The sequence below is a fragment of the Carassius carassius genome, chromosome 33, assembly GCF_963082965.1.
Source record: "Carassius carassius chromosome 33, fCarCar2.1, whole genome shotgun sequence".
Taxonomy (NCBI): Eukaryota; Metazoa; Chordata; class Actinopteri; order Cypriniformes; family Cyprinidae; genus Carassius; species Carassius carassius.
Genome location: NC_081787.1, coordinates 9509867 through 9532587, shown reverse-complemented (window position 1 = coordinate 9532587; position 22721 = coordinate 9509867). Strand labels below are relative to the sequence as shown.

General features: G+C 37.0%; 1 long non-coding RNA gene across 1 annotated transcript in view; it reads left to right on the top strand.

The window, feature by feature from the left end:
- LOC132113705 (uncharacterized) overlaps window positions 1-22426 on the top strand; it is a 39730-nt gene extending 17304 nt beyond the window's left edge. The window contains exon 2 of the long non-coding RNA XR_009425197.1: window positions 22098-22426. This is a non-coding gene — a long non-coding RNA (uncharacterized LOC132113705). The remainder of the gene's footprint in view (window positions 1-22097) is intronic.
- The last annotated feature ends 295 nt before the right edge of the window (window positions 22427-22721 follow it).

Here is a 22721-nt window from a genome sequence, read left to right as displayed (position 1 = left end):
CTGGAAAGATTCCCTGATGGAACTTAAACTACTTCAGATCCAGAGGACCTACCTTTCTGTTTCTCTGCTTGCCACTGTACACAGAGAAATGTGTGTCTTTGCGGATGCTTCGACTCTAGCTATATCAGCTGTAGCCTACCTTAAGGCAGTTGATACAGAAGGACACAGTCATGTCGGCTTCATCATGGGGAAGTCCAAGCAAGTCCAAGTCGTTTGGAGCTGTGTGCAGCTGTCTTGGCAACAGAGCTTCCAGACCTGATAAAAGATGAGATCGACATGGAGATTCACTCAGTCAAGTTCTATACGGACAGCAGGATTGTACTTGGTTACATTCATAACACGTCTAGGAACTTCTATGTCTATGTTGCAAACAGAGTGACAAGAATCAGGAAATCATCGCACCCTAATCAGTGGCACCACATCAGCACCTGCCATAATCCTGCAGATCATGGATCCAGGTCTGTCCCAGCTGCTCTCCTAAAAGACACCAACTGGTTTTCGGGTCCAGCTTTTCTGACAAAACCTGGTTTGGATGAGTCTCCCCAGCCAGAGGTATTTGACCTTATACATGCAGAGTCTGATGCAGAAATTCGTCCTCAAGTTTCTACTTGTGCTACAAAAGCTACAAGTGGAGGTATCGTCTCTCATCGGTTTAGTAGATTCTCCAGTTTGAAATCACTTACCCGTGCAACAGCTAGGCTCATCCAAAAGGCCAGAGCCTACTCAAAAAATAAAGAACATAGACAGAGAATGGGTAAGCTTTCTCAAGCAAAACTCATAATTCTGAGAAGCATACAACAGGACTTCTTTAAAGAGGAAATTAAAAACGTAAAGTCTCAAGACACAGTTCAATCAGAAGTTTGGATCCCATCATTGACGATAATGGTTTGCTGAGAGTTGGAGGCCAAATATCGTCAGCAGACATGTCCTGGGAAGAAAAACATCCGATCCTTCTTCCCAAAAAGCATCATGTCTCTACTCTGCTGGTAAGACATTACCATGAACAGGTTGCTCACCAAGGACGACACTTCACTGGAGGCGGAGTTTGAACAGCTGGACTGTGGATAACAGGAAGTAAGAGATTGTTGTCAAGTGTGATCCACAAATGTGTGATCTGCAAAAGATTAAGAGGAAAGTTGGAAGAACAAAAAATGTCTGACTTACCTCTGGACAGACTCACCATAGATCCACCGTTCACGAATGTTGGACTTGAAGTTTTCGGACCTTGGACCACCTAGTCGTGAAGGACCAGAGGTGGTCATGTAGAAAACAAATGCTGGGCAGTTATGTTAACCTGTCTGAGTACACGAGTGGTGCATATTGAGGTCGTAGAGACCATGTCAACCTCCAGCTTCATCAATGCTTTGAGGAGAGTTACCGCTATCAGAGGTCCTGTAAGACTGCTCCCTTCCGATAGGGGCACGAACTTTATTGGAGCTGGCAAAGAACTGCAAATAAACTCAGAAGATCCAGATTTGAAATCTCACCTGCAAGAAAAAAGTTGCACCTGGACATTTAATCCTCCACAATCCTCTCACATGGGTGGAGTGTGGGAGAGGATGATCGGTGTTGCACGCCGCATTTTAGATGTCATGTTGTTGAAGGAGAACTGTCGCCTCTCTCATGAAGTACTTGTGACTCTCATGGCTGAAGTCATGGCAATCATGAATTCAAGACCTCTAGTTCCAGTGTCCTCTGATCCAGGGATGACAGCTGTTCTCACACCAGCGATGCTACTCAGTCAGAAGATAGACCCAGTATCTGCTCCTCTGGGGAACATGGATCTCAAAGATCTCTATAGCAAGCAATGGAGGCAAGTCCAAAGCCTCGCTGAAACTTTCCGGAGATGCTGGAAGCATCAGTACTTGGAGACGCTCCAGCCCCGAAAGAAATGGAAATCAGAAAGACCGAACCTGCAAGTCAGAGATGTGGTACTCCTTAAAGACACTCAAGTTAAAAGGAATGAGTGGCCCAAAGGTGTTATTGCGGAAACCTTCCCCAGCCGTGATGGCAGGATTCGGAAAATCAATGTGAAGATCATGAGACAGGGTACTCCCAAGGTGTATTCAAGACCTGTTTCAGACATTGTGCTGATTCTCAGTAAAGGGACATAGTGGTATTATTTAATACCAGGCGGGGAGTGTTATGCCTCCTCTTTGTGTTGCATAAGAGAGAATAGTGGTGTAAAGTAGTATTGCATTTGATTACTCATATTTTTGTCCCTTCTCTCTTGCCGTTGATTTCTGTTTGTTTCTGAATTTGGTCTACTGAGAGGATATGCAGCAGTTACTCTTTTCTCTTTGCCTTTGGTAGTTTTTGAAGGTCTAAGTCTGTAAGTATTTCTGTAAGAAGTATTTCTACTTTGCTATAATCTTTGTGTATTGTTCATTTCAGAATAATATCAATGTTGTATTAATAGATGCTAATTGTGATTAGCATTTCTCCATAGACATCCATGTTGTTAGCTTAAATGCTTATTAGTCATGCAAGTCTCATTATATGCCTATTTTTTCTTATGGAATAGTTATATATCTTAGTATTGAGTTGCTTATTCATGTATATGTGTACATATGGGCAGTTTGTAATGCCTTATTATTATGTTTTCACAGTTTTACAAAATTGAAAAGATCCTCACTAAAGGCCGTTCTCTACTCCGGTTTCCTGGGTCTTTATTTCATGGATCTTATGTTAGCTATCTGCTACGCTAACCTGTCAAAGCAAGTGCAGAATAATTATTCTTCAAAATGTCTTTTGCAGTAGATGAAACTCCGCAACCAGAGGGTGAGTAAATTACAGAATTTGGATTTTTGGGGTGAACTGTCCCTTAAATAATGTGTAGCATAAGCACAAAAATTTTAAGTGGATTGCTCAAAATTAATTAATTGCAACATAAGATTAAATGGTTCCAGGCCCAACACTTACTTACCTAGTTCAGGTTAAGTTAACAGATATATTAGCACATGCTAAATGTAACTTTATTTAGAATATAAATTCAATGAACAAGTAAGATACTTGTCACTGATTATTAGTGCATTCATTGTGTACCTTCATGTAGCCGCCTGTAATCTAACCGTGAGCCATAAAAACTTCAGCATAAAAAGCTTAAAAACATCTAGAAATCTAGAAAGGTAAGACAATTTAATTAATTTACAATTTATGTTAAAAAAAAAGTGCTCTGAGAATAACTCGTGTGTAGACGTAAGGAGAGCACCAGCTTGGTGTCTTATTTAGTTGACTTGGAGATGAAGGCAAGAAACCGTGAACCAGATTTGAGCAAACTGAAAGAGTGTGTTAGACTGTACAGGACATGACTGGAGTGGATGAGAGTATGGACGAAGAAGGGAAAGGGAAATATGAAAGGTCATTTATGTTTGTAGTGGTGTAAAACACTGTTGATAACACTTTCTTAGGTGTCAGGGATCTCTGAAACTTGGTTTTATTCATTTCAAGAGATCAAACATTTTATCAGATGAGACGTTTGGCACAGAATTATTCCTGATGTGGAAAAATATTTTACATATGTGACAAAGTTAGCTTCGGGTTTAATCTTTTGAATTGAAAAAGAGGTTCTATCTGATGTAAATGTTAAAAAGTTAACATTTTTTTTATGTTACATAAGTTTAGGGGAGTAGTGGCCTAGTGGTTAGAGAGTTTGACTCCTAACCCTAGGGTTGTGGGTTCGAATCTCGGACCGGCAATACCACGACTGAGGTGCCCTTGAGCAAGGCACTGAACCCCCAACTGCTCCCCAGGTGCACCGGTGTAAATTGCTGCCCACTGCTCCGGGTGTGTGTTCACGGTTTGTGTGTGTTCACTGCTGTGTGTGTGCACTTTGGATGGGTTAAATGCAGAGCACTAATTCTGAGTATGGGTCACCATACTTGGCTGTACTTCACTCACTTCACTTCTTAAAGAGTACAGATTTATCATCTTATAAATAGTTAAATGGGTCAGCTTCACCTCTTAATTTATTCTCTTCACTGTTCACTTTCTCTTCCTCTATATGCAGGAGCTCATAAGAATAGGTATTTTAAGTATAAATGGGGCAGGAGTTCAGACTATAAGGGCAGTGCTATCAGAATTTATGAAAGTTAGCTGTTTATGTAAACATTAAAAGGCTGATTTTGGAAGGGAACTATAGGTAAAGGGAGACGTGAGACAGTATATTTTTTTTGCAATGTGATGACAACATCTGTGTAGTTATGACTGCTGCCTGGAACCATACAGAGGATTTAGAAAATGATAGGATAGTTCTACTAGGGGTTTAATGAGAAATGGTACTACTTTTCAAAACAATATTTATAATCACAATATGAATACTACTGACAAAAATCTGTAAGATTTTAATATGGAAAAGTTTAAACTACTTTAATAAATTCAGGAATATATTCAGTTAATGGGCGCTTTGAATATAAGAAGGAAATTAAGACTCCTAAAGAAATTCACCAAGAAATGTGCTTCATTTGCAGGGCCCCAATGAATTTTTTATAGATAATTCAGATGAAGTGAGGAGGCTTATAGTGGTTTATTCTGAACTGAACTGTATTGTGAGTTTTGCAGATCTATTGCCTTCCATTGAGAAGTCAATATTCAGCTGGTTAGCTTGGACCTGTTAGCCCCTGCTGGAACAGTAGATGCAACATCTGAATGACAAAATAAATGGAAAAAAAAACTTTCTCCATTGATCATTAAACATTTACTGTGAAATTGCTAATGAAACAGGCTTAACGGTTATTTGGCTACAATTATTCACAGAGACCAGACCAGGTCTTTAAAAATGTATTTTTTCAAAGACTCAGGATGTCAATGTTTGCTTTTTGAGTAGTTATATTATTGCCACTGAGGCATTTTTATTTAGACTGAGAGGACATCTTGTGGGATTTGTATTTGTAATAATAAACGGTAGATTATTCTGACCTCTTCTGCATATGACATGGCAGTAGTTATAAATTAACAAATATGTAAACAGTATTGTAAATAGCCTAGAGTTATATGAAACAACATCCTCAGCCAAATTAAATCAGGCCAAACGTGTAGGGTATGCAGTCGGGCAATGAGCAAGGGCTTCCACAGACAACACTATTTGTTGAATTACATATTGCTTTGCAAAATAAAATAAGTGATTTGAAAGACTAGGAAGAATAATAAATTTGGGTGGGTGGAGTGGATCCTTTGAGAATGTTTAAGGATTTAATTGAGATGGGATTGAAAATTGAATATGTTCATTGTGGATTGGTGGAAGATTTGTAAACTTTAGTGAAAATTGGTGTTTTGGGGTGGTATTATGTTTTACAGATGAGGACCGGCTTGTTTTTAAATCGATGTGCATTGAAAAAACAAACATAAAAAAAAACATTATTTCATTTTTTTTTTTTCCTCTAGCAATGTTTTGAATGTGAATGCTCTTGGTGTATTCGTGTGCAATTTTGTTCTTAAAGGTATTCTTTATGGTGTACATTGGGAGTGCGTAGGTGACGTGAGGGCTTTGTCTGTTTTGTGAGATGTATTTAATGAAAGTATTTTTCCCCTCGTTAGTCAGTGTAATATAATACCGGAGCCCAGTGTGTCTGACCTGTTCTCCGTGCAAGAGGAGGTAGGCATCAGTCTTTTTTTTTTTTTTTTTTTAACAGAAGCTTTAATCAATCATTTGATTTGATCTTTGAGTGAAATACAAATGAAAGATCTACTCTAGCAAAAGAAATGTAAAGTGGCACACAAATGATAAAGATCATATTAATTTGCTGGACCACAAAATATGAAGTACTAGTAGTGGGGAAAAACTGGTAAATATCTAATATTATGTGAGCTTTTACCTGAGACCCGTTGAAGAGAACAGACAGCATGGGATCTTTTTCTTATGGAAATTTTGCCCTGATGCATTTCTATAGGTTGATATTGAAAGCAAGGGCAATTTTGGAATAAATGGTGCTCATGGGTCTGTGGTTGAAGGATGAACCACTTTCATGCAGTAAGACTCTGAGGACTGCAGGTATAACCAAAGTTAGGAGATTAGTTAGCATGAATGGATGGATATCTGCAGATAATTTGGCTTCCAGGTTTGGCATCAGATCAGGTTATTTGGCACAGAGTTGGTTCCACAGGACTATAGACTCATTAGAGATGATGAGGATGAAAACGTCTTTTCTGAGGAAAGAATTCCAGATAGATGGAGGTCTGCTTTCTTAAAACACCTTAGATAAAAATGCTATCAGATAGTCCTCTATGTGATGTGTGTGAAGATGTATACCCTGATTCTATTGAGAACTCTACAAGAACTCTAAAAGGAGTTTGAGGAGGAACATCTTCAACTAGTTGAGGACATGCAGAACTTTAAATATACTAGGTGGAGGATTTATTAAATTGTGTTATTTGCTTCATATTATGGCTTCCACTTTAAATAGTGGGGAGAAAATGCTTTACTGAATGCTCAGTGTGCAAGGATGCATTTGTTTGATCAAGTTAAAACAGTAATATTGTGAATATCATTTCAATTTAAAAATAACCGTTTAGAATTTTTAATATTTGAAAATGTAATATTCCCCTGTGATGGCAAAGCTGAATTTGCAGCATTGATCATTTATTTTCTAGTTTTTTTGATGAATAGAAAGAACAGCATAAAAATATATATATAATAATACTAATAATAAATAATAATAAATATTTTGTTACATTTTATTAATGTATTTTGTGTCTTTTTTATAGTTTAATGCATCCCTGCTGAATAAAAATAAATGAATAAAATACTAAAAAGAAAAAAAAGAAAAAAAAAAAGTAAATCTTACCAACCCCATTTAAAACTGTCACCCCGTCCAGTATACGGGACACCTACATTTACTTCACTATATTACAATTAAATCTAATCTAATCTTGACAAACTATATATCATTGGAAAGGTCTAAGACTCCCAAATATTTATTTTACGAATGTATTTTGTTAAAAATTATGTAGGAAAAGTAATAGATTAATTTATGACAAGAGTGCACCCTCAAAAATCTACATTATAACAGAAGTTTTGACCTTTGTTTAAAAAAAAGACTTCTTTGTTGCCTTTTTCTCACATTTAGAAATTATCAGGACTTATATATCAACTGAAAACTTAAAATCTCAAAATTCATCCTTTAAAACCCATTTTAACCTGTTAGCCAGCACCCCCCATTATGGGACTCACAGCTGAAAGTGCTCTAACTAACTTATAATTGTAATAGTTTCCTACTTCAGTGTGTTACAAACATAATTGTGGTGTCTTTAGAAAGAAGACCCTTTGGGCTTCACTTTTTATCAACCAGATTTAATAATGCTCAAAAATATTAAAAGTTATAGACACTGAAGTGCCTTGAATTTTTTTTACCACTCTTAAATATTTTTTTATTTGATATAAAAATACATGAAATGAGTCCTGGAGCAATCTAGAAAAGTAATGGGTTGAAAGCCACATGTCTCATGAGTTTCTATTTCAAATCTGAATAAAATATCATGAAAAATGAGACTCCTGCAAATATTTTTCTGAGATTTTTCTCACACCCCCACCCCCCAAATATAAGAAAATATATTTCCCAATAGTATTGAAGGCTTCTACAAACTATTTAGTCAGTAAACATACCAATGCATGGTTTTTTTTTCAATTATAAAACACTAGACAGAAACTTAGACATCATATAAATGATTTATTTGAGCACTAGAAAAATACAATAAGAATAATTTGAGTAAGAAAAATAAGAATAATAAGAAAAATAAAAAAAAAGATTTAACTATGTTTGCCAATATAGAACATCCTGAGATTGCAAGAGATGCATATTTTACAATGAATTACGATGCAAATAAGTGCTGATGTGCTGATGGCCACTTATACAGATGGTAATAACACAAATGTGCCAAAGTAAATAATCCACTCTCTCTATAGACGCGTTCACTTTGAAAGCCGTGACCATTCAGTAATAGCGAGCTGATTTGGCTGATTTGCACTCAAACAGATGGTAATCATGCAGATACATTCACATTAAACATAAAACACACTCTCACATATATAAAAACTGTCAAAAATTATAAGAAAGACAGGAATTTGCAATCGCTGTAAGTTCCGCCTCCATCAGCTGACAGGTGTCAGAGTGCGTCACCAGCTCTGAGGAGAGAGCGCCAAATTCAAATAAACTATTTTCCGCCTATTTTTCATTCATTCTTTTTTCTGGTGGATCGCCTCATTCTGTTTGTGACACAGTACGCTGCAAAACCGTGCCGTGTTTTTACTACCAAGACGCAGTTTCCAACCGTGAGTTATTCCATAACGGACGCAAACAATTCTGTCGCTTAAGAAATGAAATGTAAACAAAGGAATTATGATCCATATTACAACGTTATTGCTTCACTGGACTAAACGTGCTTCATGAGATGTCGTTCAGTGGACCCTTACCTTTCTAACTAAACCGGGATTTACAGCTGTGGATGTGTTTATGACCCCTTACTACGACGGATCTGGTAAGTAACAGCGTTTTCAATGTTTATTTTTTTATGTGAACTGCTTACACTAATGTAGCAAATACAGTCTTTATAAGCTTTCCATTGAAAAACAGCGATCTGTCGTCGATGCTTGAGGCTTAGATCTTTATAATGATACATAGTTTGTCAAGATTAAATTTGTCCTGTTTCATTTAATCTATTCATAATCACTGACATGTGCGTGTGGGGAGGCTTTGAGGACAAGGACGTTCTGGTGCAGGTTAAAATCAGACATTGCATTACCATGTAAATGGTACATCAATATCATGTTACAAAATGTTTTAATTCATGAATTATAAAAATTTAAGTTTGAATCGTACACTATAGAGTCTATGTTCAAAAATGTGAGTGACAGTTAAGGGGTTAAAATTTTCATTAGGAATTTTTTTTGTCATAGTCATTCATTTGCTTTCTTTTGACAATGTTTTAACCTTTGGCAATTAAAGAGACTTTAAAAGTCTCCCTTTCTCTCTCTCTCTCTCTCTCTCTCAGTCTCTCTTTCCTGTCGTTCTCTCTTCATCATTATTCTTCCTTGGCTCTCCTCCCCAACTGCTACCTGCGCGGCTGCAGATTGGCACTTATGAAGAGAGTCTCGCTAAGTCTGACATCTATTACAGTTAAAGATCTCTCTGTCAGCCTCTCTCGCTCCAGGGCCAGGAACGGCTAATGATTCCAGCCCTGCATGCATTTAAGAAAAAAAGAATTGACAGCAGACAATTCATCTGATGTGAGTGTGCTTGTGTGTGTGTGTGTGTGTGTGTGTGTGTGTGTGTGTGCCTGGGTATGGGTATGGGTGTGACTGATGGGAGGTTTATAATTTAATGCACTGCTTTCAGTACTTAATATCACCCTCTTTCCTGTCTCAGAGTTTAAATTTCTACTGTACCTGTCATTCTAGTGGGGAGCCAATTAACCGCTTTGTCTGCCGTTCCCATCACAATATGCATGCAAGGATTATTAGGTTTCAGCAAAATGTGTGTACTTGGCAGTGTGTCTTTGTGTTTGAGTGTGTGATAAGAGAGGTAGAGAGAGAGCCACTTTGGTTACAATCACAGAGATTCACTGCAAGCTATTTTTTTTATTTTGCAGATTTGAAAGCTATAGCTGCAGACGGAATAGAAATGGGTCTAAAAACCAGCCTAGCTTGGGATTTACAGTAGACAAGCATGATTTTATTTTAATTTTTTTCTGCTGTATTATCTAGTTTGTATATTTGGATTTTCACCAAAATATGTCTGAAACAGTCATTTTCATATAGCGAAGACAGCGCAATTCTGTTGATAGAGAAATTATTCCATATGTATGTAAATTGTAGTGATTTGTGTAATTACTTTAATCTGATCTGTGCAGGACTGTACTGAACATCTATCCTCCACCATGCTTACTTTCTAGCAGGTGAGGAGATTTGTAAAGACAGGCAGTAGGAGAAGTAGAATGGGATGACCAGTGGCGCAGAGGAAAGTGCCTTAAAAAAAGGTAATGTAAGCTGCTCTGAAAAAGTTTAGAACGGCTTTCAGTTTCTGCTGAAGCAGTTCTGTAAAACTGCCATAAATATTGTGTGAGAAAAATCACCCCATGTGTGCGGAAGAGGTCTACATGTGCGCCAGGATCTGGCTGGGATGATGATAGCAGAATTTTTTCTCTTAAAATGCTCTGTTTACATTGCATACTAATTTTTTTCGACAACAAGTCGACCAGCCCATCTGAAAAAAATAATAAAAAATAAAAAAATAGTCCAATGAATCACAGCTGTCAAGGAGTGAGCAGTGGCAATATATGAAGTACAGGACAAATGTGTTTCACAATGACTTTATCTTCTCCTCCATCATTATACTTGTGTTGTGAGAGCCACTGTTCACCTGACTGGGAAAGCTTTTTGTCCTCTTCCATGATGAGCTTTCATTGCTGACGGGTTTCATTGATTATTCCATCCAGCTCATCCATGTGACTGCCCAGGACAATGCTGACAGCTGCACAGAAAGCTCACAACTTCCCTCCAAAAAAAGTGAACTCCCAGTCATGTTAGCAGCAATTTGGTGTGGCCGTTAGTAATCAAGCTTGCTCAGTTTTATTTGTTTGTTTGATGAAGGAGCATCACAGGATGGTTACTGATTACTGTTAAAAAACACAACACAATCTGATTTCGCTAGCAAACATACAGTACATTTGTTCAGTGAGCTTAAATTAATAAAATGAGCAGTAAAAGACACCGCAGAAGCAGTTATTTTCTCTTTTTGGCCACAGTACTGCTCTCTTTATTTCTCTGTAACTGCTGTTTGCGCTTAGTTTGCACTTGGATTCTTTTACCAAAATATTGTGCTTTCTTGGGGGTGTTGCAAGTGAGTCATGTACCTGGCCTTTTGTGGGAAACCACACATTAAAATAAGATTTAAAAAGCAAAGCTACACATAACCTTGGCAGAGTTTATGAGACGTATTCACGCTGCACGTCTCTCGAGTACAGGATTTGCAGGATAAGGCATTTGTGAGCATGTGTTGTGCTTTCATATCTTTTGTAATGTTTATGCTAATGATTTCAACATCTGAGACACAAGTTTCCAAGTTTCCTGTTCTCTTACTCTCTCGCTCTCTCCTACTCTCTGTCGTACGTTGCTCTTACCTGGAGAGATAAAACTATAGCACACACCTACATCCCACCTACACTCAACTTCCTGTGCTGCCCAAGAGTATTACATCAGCAACCTCAACCTTGACCCCTGCACTCAAATTCAAGACTTACTCAGAACTTATTCATTGACATATTCAGAACTTCAAACTTGGTATATGTTACTAAGCTGATAAGCATGGATATACCCACATTGCTCTGAAACTGCTGGTCCCATCAGTAGCATTAAAGGTTAGATGGTCAGAAGGGTTTGGTTGTAGGGTGCTAATAGAGCACTATCAGGATGCTAACAGGATCTTTAGCATGGGTTCAACATAGTGGGTTCAACATAGTGACCCAGGAAGGAGCCGTGTGACCCTCATGAACAGTGTGTAGGAAGATGATTTTTTTTGTGTCAAGGCAACATCAGCACATATGAACCGCGAGCACAGATATATTGTTCCTAGTAGTACAGCATTCATGAAGTATTCTCTCTTCCTTCTTGATCTTTCTGCCCTGCTTGAAAATCTGTTTTAAGCATGTAGCTGTGTTATGAAGCTTGGTAGATGGTTCCTAGCTGGACTAATTAACTGGCCTAATTTTGCTATTAACACAGACGGGGTAAACAAGCGAGCAGATCATCTTGAACCAGCCACAAATCAGCTACAAGCAGGTCCTACCAGGTTAAGATGGTCAAGCTGTTTTTGGAACATGGTACTGTAGCTGGACAGTTAACTAATGCCCAGTTTGTATCAGCTAATGATCAGTTTGGAACACCTTGATCAGCAAGAAGCCAGCTACCAGTTTAAGATGGATTTTTCGACAGTGTCCCTTATACTAACTCTTTGTCCAAATTATCAGCTGTTTGGGGACTTCTGGGTGTCTCTCTTGTGATTGTCAATGTATTTATTTGTTTTATTTATTTTATTTTATATTTGTTAGTAAAAAAGGTCCACATTCAATACTGTATTAATGTATGAAGCACAGCTCACACGGTAGTCACTTAAAACTAGCAGCTTTGTTCGGGTCAGTTCAGCGTGGAACCAACAGTCTATCTGGGGAACTTCTTTACCATCACCTGCATGGATTTCTATTGAAATGATTGGGTTTCACCTGTGATATTTTATAAAGCAATGGTAAATGTGACCACAAGATTAAATTATATTTTTACAACGGTAGATTTGAAGCAGTAGCATGAACCAATTAGCAGGTGCATATGCAAGCGAGGTAGATCTATATGGATCTGTTCAGTCACATATAAAAAGGGTAATTAATTTTAAAGAATGGAGACTGTTAGAGGGTAAAGGTCACACAAATGAGTAAATCTTTGAATGTACATGGGAGTAAGTCACACATAAATAATTCCATATGTCTATTTCAGTGCAAGCTGTGAACTCGCAGAATGCCTGATATGCTCTGTCTACAGCGTATTAGTGTGCTTGGGGGAATTCAGCCTCATTTACTAAGAGATGGAGGGAGAAAGGTCCATTCATAATAGGAAGCGCATGACAAGCCAATTAAAAGAAGAGAGTTGGAGCTAGAGTTAGGAAGTGGGGAACATACAATATATAGCAAAGCAGAAGAATGTCGCCCTTAGGCGAGAAAACACCTTCTTTCATCCTTTCCATCATTTTCCTTTAAAACTGTAATCAATCACTCGATTGTCACCGTTAGTAGTCTTAAACCACATTCACTTGGCCCTGCATGCTTGGATTTCTAACACATCTGTACAATACCATTATTCGTTTGAGAGGAATATAAGGAGATTTATGCTTTAAGAGGAGGTATTCTGAATACTTCAGAATTTTGAATAGTCCCCAAAATGAGCTGCATCTTTTAACTGCAATTAAAATTTTAACAATAATTACGGTGTTCATCAAAGATTACATGTATTTTATATGTATTTAATTTCAAGGGTAAAGTGGACAAAAAAGGTGCTTCCTCTCCTGTAAAATATTATCCAGTGTTATTACACGGCTCTGTGGAATACTTTATTCTGATTGGTCAGTCGCGACATTCCGAGGTATGTTATCTCTGGTTATAAAACGGCTCTGTTGAATACTTGATTCTGATTGGTCTGTCGAGACATTCCGAGGTATGTTATCCCTAGATAAAAACCAGTAAAAGTTAATAACACCGGCTCATCCGGGTAACAGCAGTCAGCGTTGTACTCTAGCTTGAACTATTTTTTCTTGGTGGAAGCTTTGCGTTTGTTTAGCTAATAAAATATTAAAACTTGATTCAAAATGGCGTACAATTATTTAATTATGGCATCCTGGTATCGCAGACTTGCTCTCGTTTCATACAAAAGCTGCTGACATTTTGCCACAATTGTTTTGTACCCTGTAATGGATTATAAGAACACTAAAAAAACATGTAAGATTTAAAATAAAAATTGTATTCTTTTATTGCCTTAAATATTTTTGTGGTGAAATGTTGTGTAATAAGAGGTTTGAATGCACTGTTTTCCTTGAATGTCCGTCTAGTTTTAATTTGCCGCTTGCTCGCAACTGCTGTCTTCAAGGAAGCTTTGCGTTCAAATATTTCAACTCAAATCAATATTTAATGATGTCCTATGATGGCACCTTTGCATGAGCAATATATATGTGTGAAATAGATGCTCTCTTTGTTCTATTATCTCCTGTTCAAATCAAAGGTTGGCTTGGTGATGTGAGTGTTCTTTCCTCACAAAATGACAGGATATGAAGGCAGGGGCAAGGGGATGCCAGTGGCCATGCCAGCTAATGTTTCTGGAAATTGGCGGCTGACTGCAGAGTGCACTGAGAGAGAGGGCCATTAATTAGCACCCAGACTGACAGAGCACTGGCAATCAGCCGTCTCTTGTTTCTCCTGCTGCTTTAGGTCTCTCCCTCTACTCCTCCCCCACCCCTTCTCTATCTCTCATTCAATCACCATATTTTCTCCTTTGCTGTTAATTTTTTGGTATTATCTCTTTTACTAATGCCATTTTAGTGCTCTGGAAATCTCTGTCTTCAGGCAGGTTGCTGCTGTTGTTTTTTTGTTTTGTTTTTTTTCTCTCTCGGTCTCATATCTCATCCCAATTTTTGTTATAGGCTATGGCCACTTTTCCTCTTGACTTACTGGTTCTCCAATCTTTCATTTTATTTTCCCTGTCTGCCTCTGGTCAGTTTATGTGGAATTGATTGTACTCATGGTTACATATTCTGCACACATGCACGCACACACATACACATATGGTCAGCCTGGGTTTGGCACACATTTGTCTCTGTGTTGTCCGGGGGCTATTACTGTCTCATTAAAAGCTAAGCAGTGGAGGAGCTCTGGCCGATAAATCAATCAAGCGGCCTATCACCACAGGAGGTGGATCAATCCTGAAGAGACACCCTTCTCAGTAGGCTTCACTCATGCAATGAATCATAAGCAGCCGATCAAGGAATACACGAAGCTGTGCTTTCAGATTAAAATCACACATGCATTGTTTTCATTCACAGATAAAAGTCCACCAGAATTCCCCAAATATATTTGAATCTCAAATCAATTAATGGACTTTTTCCTTTATTTTTCTTGATGAATATCAGGCTAAATTTTGTAGCTGACAAATCGTAAACATCGAACAAAATGTTATCATAATTTTAGTTTATTTTTTTTTTAAAAGAAAATTCAACCTATTATCTAAATCTAATTTATTGATATTGTGAACAATTCATTCAATTTGTGTTTTTACCTTAATTTTAAAAGCAAAATGTCATGAATCAATCTTCCAGTGAATGCTGGACTTCTCCACTTAAATCCCTTTCTAACAAACAACTGTACACATGCATCAGATCTAGTAACGATCGATAGAACCAAGTCCTCACCCTACATTTTTGTCTTTTTTTAATAATACGTTACATGTACTGTATGTACTAGGGATGTTATGAGATCTCGTGTTGCAGATCTTGCGAGAGCCAATGTGTATCCGACTGGTCACGCGAGAACGTGACTATATCCTCGCAAAATAATTTGCAGTGTTTACATTAGAGCTGCAAGGTTAATTATTTGAAGATTCCGATCTCAATTCAAACACCAACACAATCTTATTCCTGAATGACAACGATTCAGCTGTCTATTATGACTGTGTCAGTAGAGCGTAAGAAGCATGTTTTGTTGCTTCCCATGTTAATTAATCATTCATGCTGCAAGTGATCCAGAAAGACCAACACAAATATTTCTGTGTTACAGATATTTAGATAACATAATTACTGGGATAATCATTTATAGTTTGGGAATAACACTTATGCTGTCTTCAAAATGCCATACTATCATATCACTCTTATTATTTCTGCAGTATCCAGTATTTGCTGTGCATAGTGTGCACATTTTCTTAATGCATCAAATACACGGATGACCTACTATATTTAACACAATCTGCTAAATATAACTCAAGTACGCTGAAATCAGTACAGAACCTGTGTTAGGAATGACACTCTACCACACAACTCCTACTATTCTGCAGTATATGCTGCGTAAATACTGTGAATAGTAATTAAATAGTTTTATAATCTTTTTTTTTTTTCTTTTTCATTAGAATCATGAGAGAATCGCGATCTCCACGGCCTATATATATATCCATATATATAAAAATATATATACATATTCTCAATTTATCCAGAATCTTGCAGCTCTGTTTTACATGTTGTTTATTGCTGCATATAATTCATTAAAATAGAGGTTTGATTTCAAAAATTATAAGTTAATTTCAAAATGCATTTCATCATTGGGGATTTCTTAAAAAAAGTCTAATAATCTTGTCTCATTCTCGTGAATCCATTCTCGTGAATCCATTCTCATGTCTCATTTCGTCTCCTGGGATAAGTTTCATCACACCCCTAGATGTACGTCACAAAACAGATGAAAACATCTGTCGCTACTTCAATTTTGTGACTTACACAAAAAATGGATGTCCTTTTAATATTACAAGATCTCTCATGTTTTTTTCTGTCAAATAGATACTATACACTAAATATGCAAATCATCTCCCCATCGTTCACAATTCATTTAGTTCATAAATAAATAATCATCTGAGAGACTTAACACATAAATGATGTGTATATGCAGAAAGATTTAGGATGCTGTTTTTATTGCCTGACAAGAAGTAAGGAGTAGAAGTAAAATCTTCCATATGTTAGAAATTAATAAAAATATAGACATTACACTGTATGTGTGTTAGTTTGCATTTTAATGGCAGTGGAAAGTAGTTTGACTGAATTTTCTGTATTTATTTTGCTAAAAGCATTATTTATATATATAATATATATATATATATATATATATATATGTATATGTGTGTAGGATGGGTATGTTTTACAGTTTTCCCATTTATCTTAATATGCATATGAATGTTAAGTCCGTCTAAAATCTGATTTACACTGACAAGTCAAGTTCACACTGCAACAACAAACATTACTACGATAAAACCCAAGAACCACTGGAAGTTGGTGATTTTTGCCATTTGTTGGGTCAGCATGAACCAGCCTTAACAGTTATAGATACTGATACAAATAATGGCTTTTCGTCACTCCACTAGTGAAAAGGATGCGTTTTGGCTGCAGCTGACTGAGATAAACAGATGAGTCAAATAATCTGTGCTGGACTGCTTGCCTCTTTGGATGAGTCAAGAGGCCATTAGCTGCTCAGTGTGAAGAATATTGCCCTTCAGGGGATGCAGAGAATGGCAAAAGTTATGTGTTTCATCTGTGTACATGTGCAGGCAGAACAGCATGGTTGTAACCTTATTTTCTAATAATACTGTAAACACAATGTTTGGCAAAATTGAACAGTATATAAGATGACATTTGACACAGTTGTGAAAGTGACTGAAAAGTTGTTCTATTTCTAATGTTTAATTAGAGTTGTTAACCCTTTTGTAGTTTTAAAATTGAATGTTTCACTTTTTTCACCTTTTCTTTTCCCCCTTTAAAATGCTTAAAAACAAATAAAAAAAACAAATGGGCTTGTTTTGTGTTGTTTAAATTCATGATCGAAGTTTTCTATTGGCATTAAATTACACTAAGTTAAAAAATAAATGTAAAACAATTATCACATTTTTAGATCGGTGTTAACCTTTAAACCCAACTTATCTTTCACTGAACTAGCTTATTCTGAAAGTCAGATTTGTTTGATTCTCTTCGCCCACAACCCTGTTTTTTGAATTTGAACAATGCATGTTATGGATACATTTGCATGCATGAAAGGTAGTGGCTGAAGTTTTATTTAGGAAAAAAAAAAAAATTAAGGATATAGGATGTATTCTGATGAACATCCAATTAGAAGAGTGCAAAAGAGGGAAGTATGAAAGCAGGTCTATGTCTAGTTTAGCCTTTCCAGGAGAGCAGTCATATCCCTTCTTCTTAAATCTGGCACCATTTGGTCAACAGAGACCTGCTTGAGTCTGCATTGTTTCATTTCACAAAACCCCCAATTTATCCCTCTCTCTGTCTCTCTTCTCTTTATTCCTTTAAAATATGCTGATGGAGGGAAACGAGAAAAAGGAAAACAACCTCCTTTTTGCTTCCATGCCTGAAGGAAACAACTTGTTATTCTGTTTCAACTGACTTGACGTTTTTGCTGGATCAAACACCTTTTCATGCCATGCAATGTGGGGAAGAGAGGGAAAATGGAGCAAAAAAAGGAGAGGGAAGCGATTACTGATCACCGCAGGTGTGTGAACGCTGCATCCAATCATGCCACCACCACCACTTTGCTTTTTAAGCCCTCTGGCATTCAGCAGTAATTAATGAGTGCTGTCCACTCTCCTGGAGTTTTCTTGGTAAATGCACTCGTGTACGGTATGGCCAAGCAGAGCAGAGTAAAGTAACCCTGCTGGAGGAAGTCCAGCGCCAATTCTGAATCTAGATTAGACATAATCCGTTACATTTAAAAATGACTCACTCTTTTATTGCTGATGTGTCAAATTTTATGCTGATTAATGATCATTTTATAAATATCTAATTATTAAATGTCTTTTTTTGTCATGAAAGTATACTTTTTGTGTCATGTCATTTAAATTATTTGCAATTACTTGTTTTATTGTTTCCTTTATTTTTATTTAATAGCATAAGAAAAACAAAATAATAATTGTAACTCTCATAATCTCACCCTACCATTCAAAAGCTGTTTTTTCTTACACTAACCAAAGCTGCATTTACAGTAAAACAGTGATATTATTGTGAAATATTATTACAATTAAAAATAACCAAAATGCTTGTAATTCTAATATATTTACTTCTGCAGTGGCAAAGCTGATTTGTTTGCATTGCTTCAGTCTTCAGTGACACATGATTCTTCAGAAATCATTCTTATATACTGGTTTGCAGCTCAGGAAACATTTCTTCTTATTATTATTAAATGTTAAAAAGCTACATGTGCTATTTTGTAAAATTATTATTTTGTAAAATAATACATGCTCTTACTGTCCTTTTTGGTCATTTAATACATCCTTGCTGAATAAAAAAAAAATAAAAAAATAAAACTGCGTCAACAAAAATGAAACGTAGCCATGAGGCGGACCGAAATTTCACATCTTAGTTGCTAAATGATACAAAAGTACAGTCTCACTGCAGCATTGTGCCCCAGTCTTATAAAAAAATGGTATGTTGTCACATTCTCAAAGCTGGAACATATGGCAGTGCTGCCATTCGAAAATATCCAAATGGGAACACATAAAGATATACAACCTGGTGTAAAGAGCACAAAACCTTGGATCCTTCGAGCAATCATACAATGAAATATGGGCAGATTAGTAATTTTTCATCTAATTGTCCACATCCAGAGAGGCTTGGACCAGCACATTCTATTGGCAGCTAGTAAGCAGGTTGGAAAGTCAGCCAAAGGCCAACCATGTAGTTGGAGTTCTAAGGTGCTATGATAGCACTATATGGACTTTGAAAAAGTCAGCTGCATAAAGCCAGATTTGCATCTAAGTGCAAAATTTGATACACTTATATTTATGTTCCTGTAGCTGGTAGAACACAATGACTTAATTGCTACTTTGTTTCACAATTTTGACTTTATTTCTCATTTTAAATTTTTTCACATTTAACTTTCTTTTATTTTCTTTCTTCTTTTTCTTTTACTCGGGAGTGTTGCCATATATATACTTTATTCATCACATTGGTGATATTTCAAAAAAGATATAGACCAAATGTGATTGTACTTCATTTATTTATTTCATTTATATAAACTTGTTTACAGTGAACATCTAAGGGCCATTGTTAGGCACATTGTACACTACCATTCAAAAGTAACAGTAAAGACATTTTACAAAAGCATTCTATTTCAGCAGTTCTTTTTAACTTTATATTCATCAAACAATCCTGAAAAAAAATGTACAAAACTATTTTAACCTTGCTAGTAAAAATAAATGTTTTTTAAGCAATAAATCAGCATATTATAATAATTTCTGAAGGATAATGTGACACTGAAGACTGGAATAATGACTGCTGAAAATTCAGCTTTGCCATCACAGTAATAAATAACATCTTTTTGTGGTCAGTACATCATTTATTCACTATATATGTTTGTCATTCTTCTTACTCTTTCTCCCTGTTGTAACCTGAAATGTCTTCAGAGGTTGTAGTCTGAGCTTGTAGACTACAAGGGCTCTTGTCACTTACCTTTATTGTTGTCTGGATTCACACACTGTTTGTTGTTTTCATCATAGTTTTGACTTTTGATGCGGTGCTACAAGCACAGTTTTCCACCGTGCACGTGCGTACATTACTGATTGTTCTGACATAATTCCATTTAACTGAAATCAAGCTGTTCTAACCAAGCGGGAGAAACATGCTCATTACTCAATAATGATGTCAGTAAGGTCTGCAGGCATGTCAATGTATTGTTTAAATAGCTCAGCACCACTGGACCACTATAATGGCTTTGACTGCCCATTCCAGACAGTCTTGTAGGTGCAATACGGGGAGCTGTAATAAATAGGCTTCCATAATGACTAACAACCATGTTCTGCTTAGGTCATATGAGGCTGCTGGCATGGACAGCATGTGTCACATGTCTGAGGGCCATGTGTCTACCTGGGGGCCCCCGCGGTGCTATTTAAGGGGCTGCAATCGTTGTGCCGCAGATCCCAGATCAGGGAATCATGTGTCAAGCAGCCTCCATGCTGGGCGGCAAAGTTATAACGGCACAATGTGGTTCCTTTTTAACCCCCAAGCTCTCTTTGCTCAAGCATCTTATTATTTCTCTGTGGAACAAGAGAGGGAGAAAGTGAGAGAGAGACAGGAAAAGACAGGCAACAACTTCGGTCTTGTTAATGCTTGCTTGTTAGAGCCAAGACTGGCTTCTAATAGCCTGGTGCCAAACTTTCAGTATTCTTTTGTAATTGGCAGGTAGCACAGTGAGCCTGACAAATGAGTGTCAGCTATCAGCCGTTTCAGTACTACACATGCTAGGCATGTGGAGGAAATCAAAATTATTTAAATAAATAAGGTGCCGAATGCCAGGCTAGAAAAATAAAAGAGAGAGGGAAAGTGTGAGAAAAAGAGGGAATGTTTGTGAACTGGAGGTGAGAGAGAGAGAGGGATCGATTGAGACAGATGGGGAAAACAGTTTCAAGTTATAAATGCCAAGCCTGTTAGCATGGAACAATTATTTGTGATACAAAAAACACATACAGTATAGAGGGTAGAAGTTCAGTTTACATGTACAGAGAAAGTCATGTGAAACCACATATTCTAGAAATAGAACATTTTAACATGCATTTATACACTTTTAAACAGTAGTTTGTGTTACTTAGATACTTTTTCTCTGCCACTGTTTCTTGCTGCCAAACACTAAATCATGATTCCACAGACATAAAACTATGAGCAGAGGGCAAAAGATCAACATTTACAGCAGCCCAGCAGACTGTCACAGACTCTGGCCTGAATTCTTGTACTGTGTTCTTGTGCTGTTGCTCTGATGATTGCCAACATACTGAACATGAGCAGGTGTGCACACAAACATTAAGGCATACGTCAACAGTGAGCGTTTTTTTTCTTACTTTTATTGTTTCTCTAGTGCTTAAATGTTTTTGTCTGTTTCTTTTAGCCTTGTAAAGCACTTTGGTCGATACCAGTTGTTTTAAAATGTGCTATAAAAAATAAACTTTTATTGTATTGTACATTGTATTGTCATACAAGAAAAAAAGAGGATGTGAATAAAATGCAACAAAGCATGTAAGGAACAAAGGAAATATTAAACAAAGGAGGATAAGGAGGTTTAAAGATACTTAAAAATAAATAAATTAATAATAAATAATAATAATAATAATCCTGTCACCATTAATTCAACCTCATGTCGTTCCAAACCTGCGTGAATATCTTTCATCTGTGGAACATAAAAGCAGACATTTTGCAGAGTGTCCAAGCTGCACCTTTCCATACAGAGGGAATAGAAACTAATAGTGTTATAAGTAACTAAAATGTGCTGTTCTGAAGCCACACAAAACATTTGTATGAGCAAGAGACATTATTTACTGAAACTCTTGATTCATAGTCAACATTCATTTTCATTGTATGGAAAATGCCAGCATGGACACTTGCTATAAATAAATACCTCATGACTAAATGATGAATAAATTGCAAATTTCATGTGAACTGTTAATTAAAGGTACAGTAGTGCATAAAGAAGGTAAATACAGTACATCGATAAACAAGGTAGAACTGGTGGAAAGGGGAGAAAGGAGACATAGGTGGGAAAATAAACAGTATTGTAGAATTGAGGCACATGGATTTGAGTTCGATGGAGGGAGACCGAAGGGGGCCTCAAGGCAGAGGTGTGAGTGTCAGTCTGACAGGATAGCGTGGTGACAGAGAGGAGGTGTGTGACATGTTAATAAGATAGTGTGTTGTTGTTCTGGTGACAGCAGCTAAACCTACACCCACAGCAACTGTGTCATAGCTCACCGTAGCAGGATGCTTGATATCTGACAACCACATATCTAACCCTTTCTCTCTCTCTCTTTCTATCACTCTTCCCCTCAGCATCTCCTGCCACTGCAGCTAATTTCATCCCACCGGACCCATGCCTGGTGACTGGAGTGGCCCTGAGTTTTTCACAGCTTGATTTAATACACTCCCCCAAGACCAGAAGGAAGAAATTAGGATTGTATGTGGCATCTCTTCCTATCCCAGATTTCCTCTTAAAAATATGTGAACATACTCCAGCCATGTTCACGCATAAAGATCTCTGGTGCGAAACAATGTAAAAAATGTAATGTCTGCCTCACTCCCACAAATATTTTCAAGCATACACACACACACACACACACACACACACACACACTCAATTAAATATTAAATGACCCTCAAAACCCATTTCCAAGCTCTTGTTTTTGCATGCATTTGTTGGCTCTCCACTTGAACACATTCCGAAACCATAGCTTGCTATAATTTCTATTAATATTCAAACACCACAGTGACTAGAGGGACCAGCATGCACAGCATCCCTTAGGACAACTCATCCCTTCTCTGCTATAAGTCTCTGACTGGTTGGGACCAGGGCTGTATTTTCACACAAAACCTAAAAAACACTTTTTGCTTCTTTAATATGACACAATTCCTTCTTTAAGGGTTCTCTGAAGCTCAGCAATGCTTTTTATTGCTTAT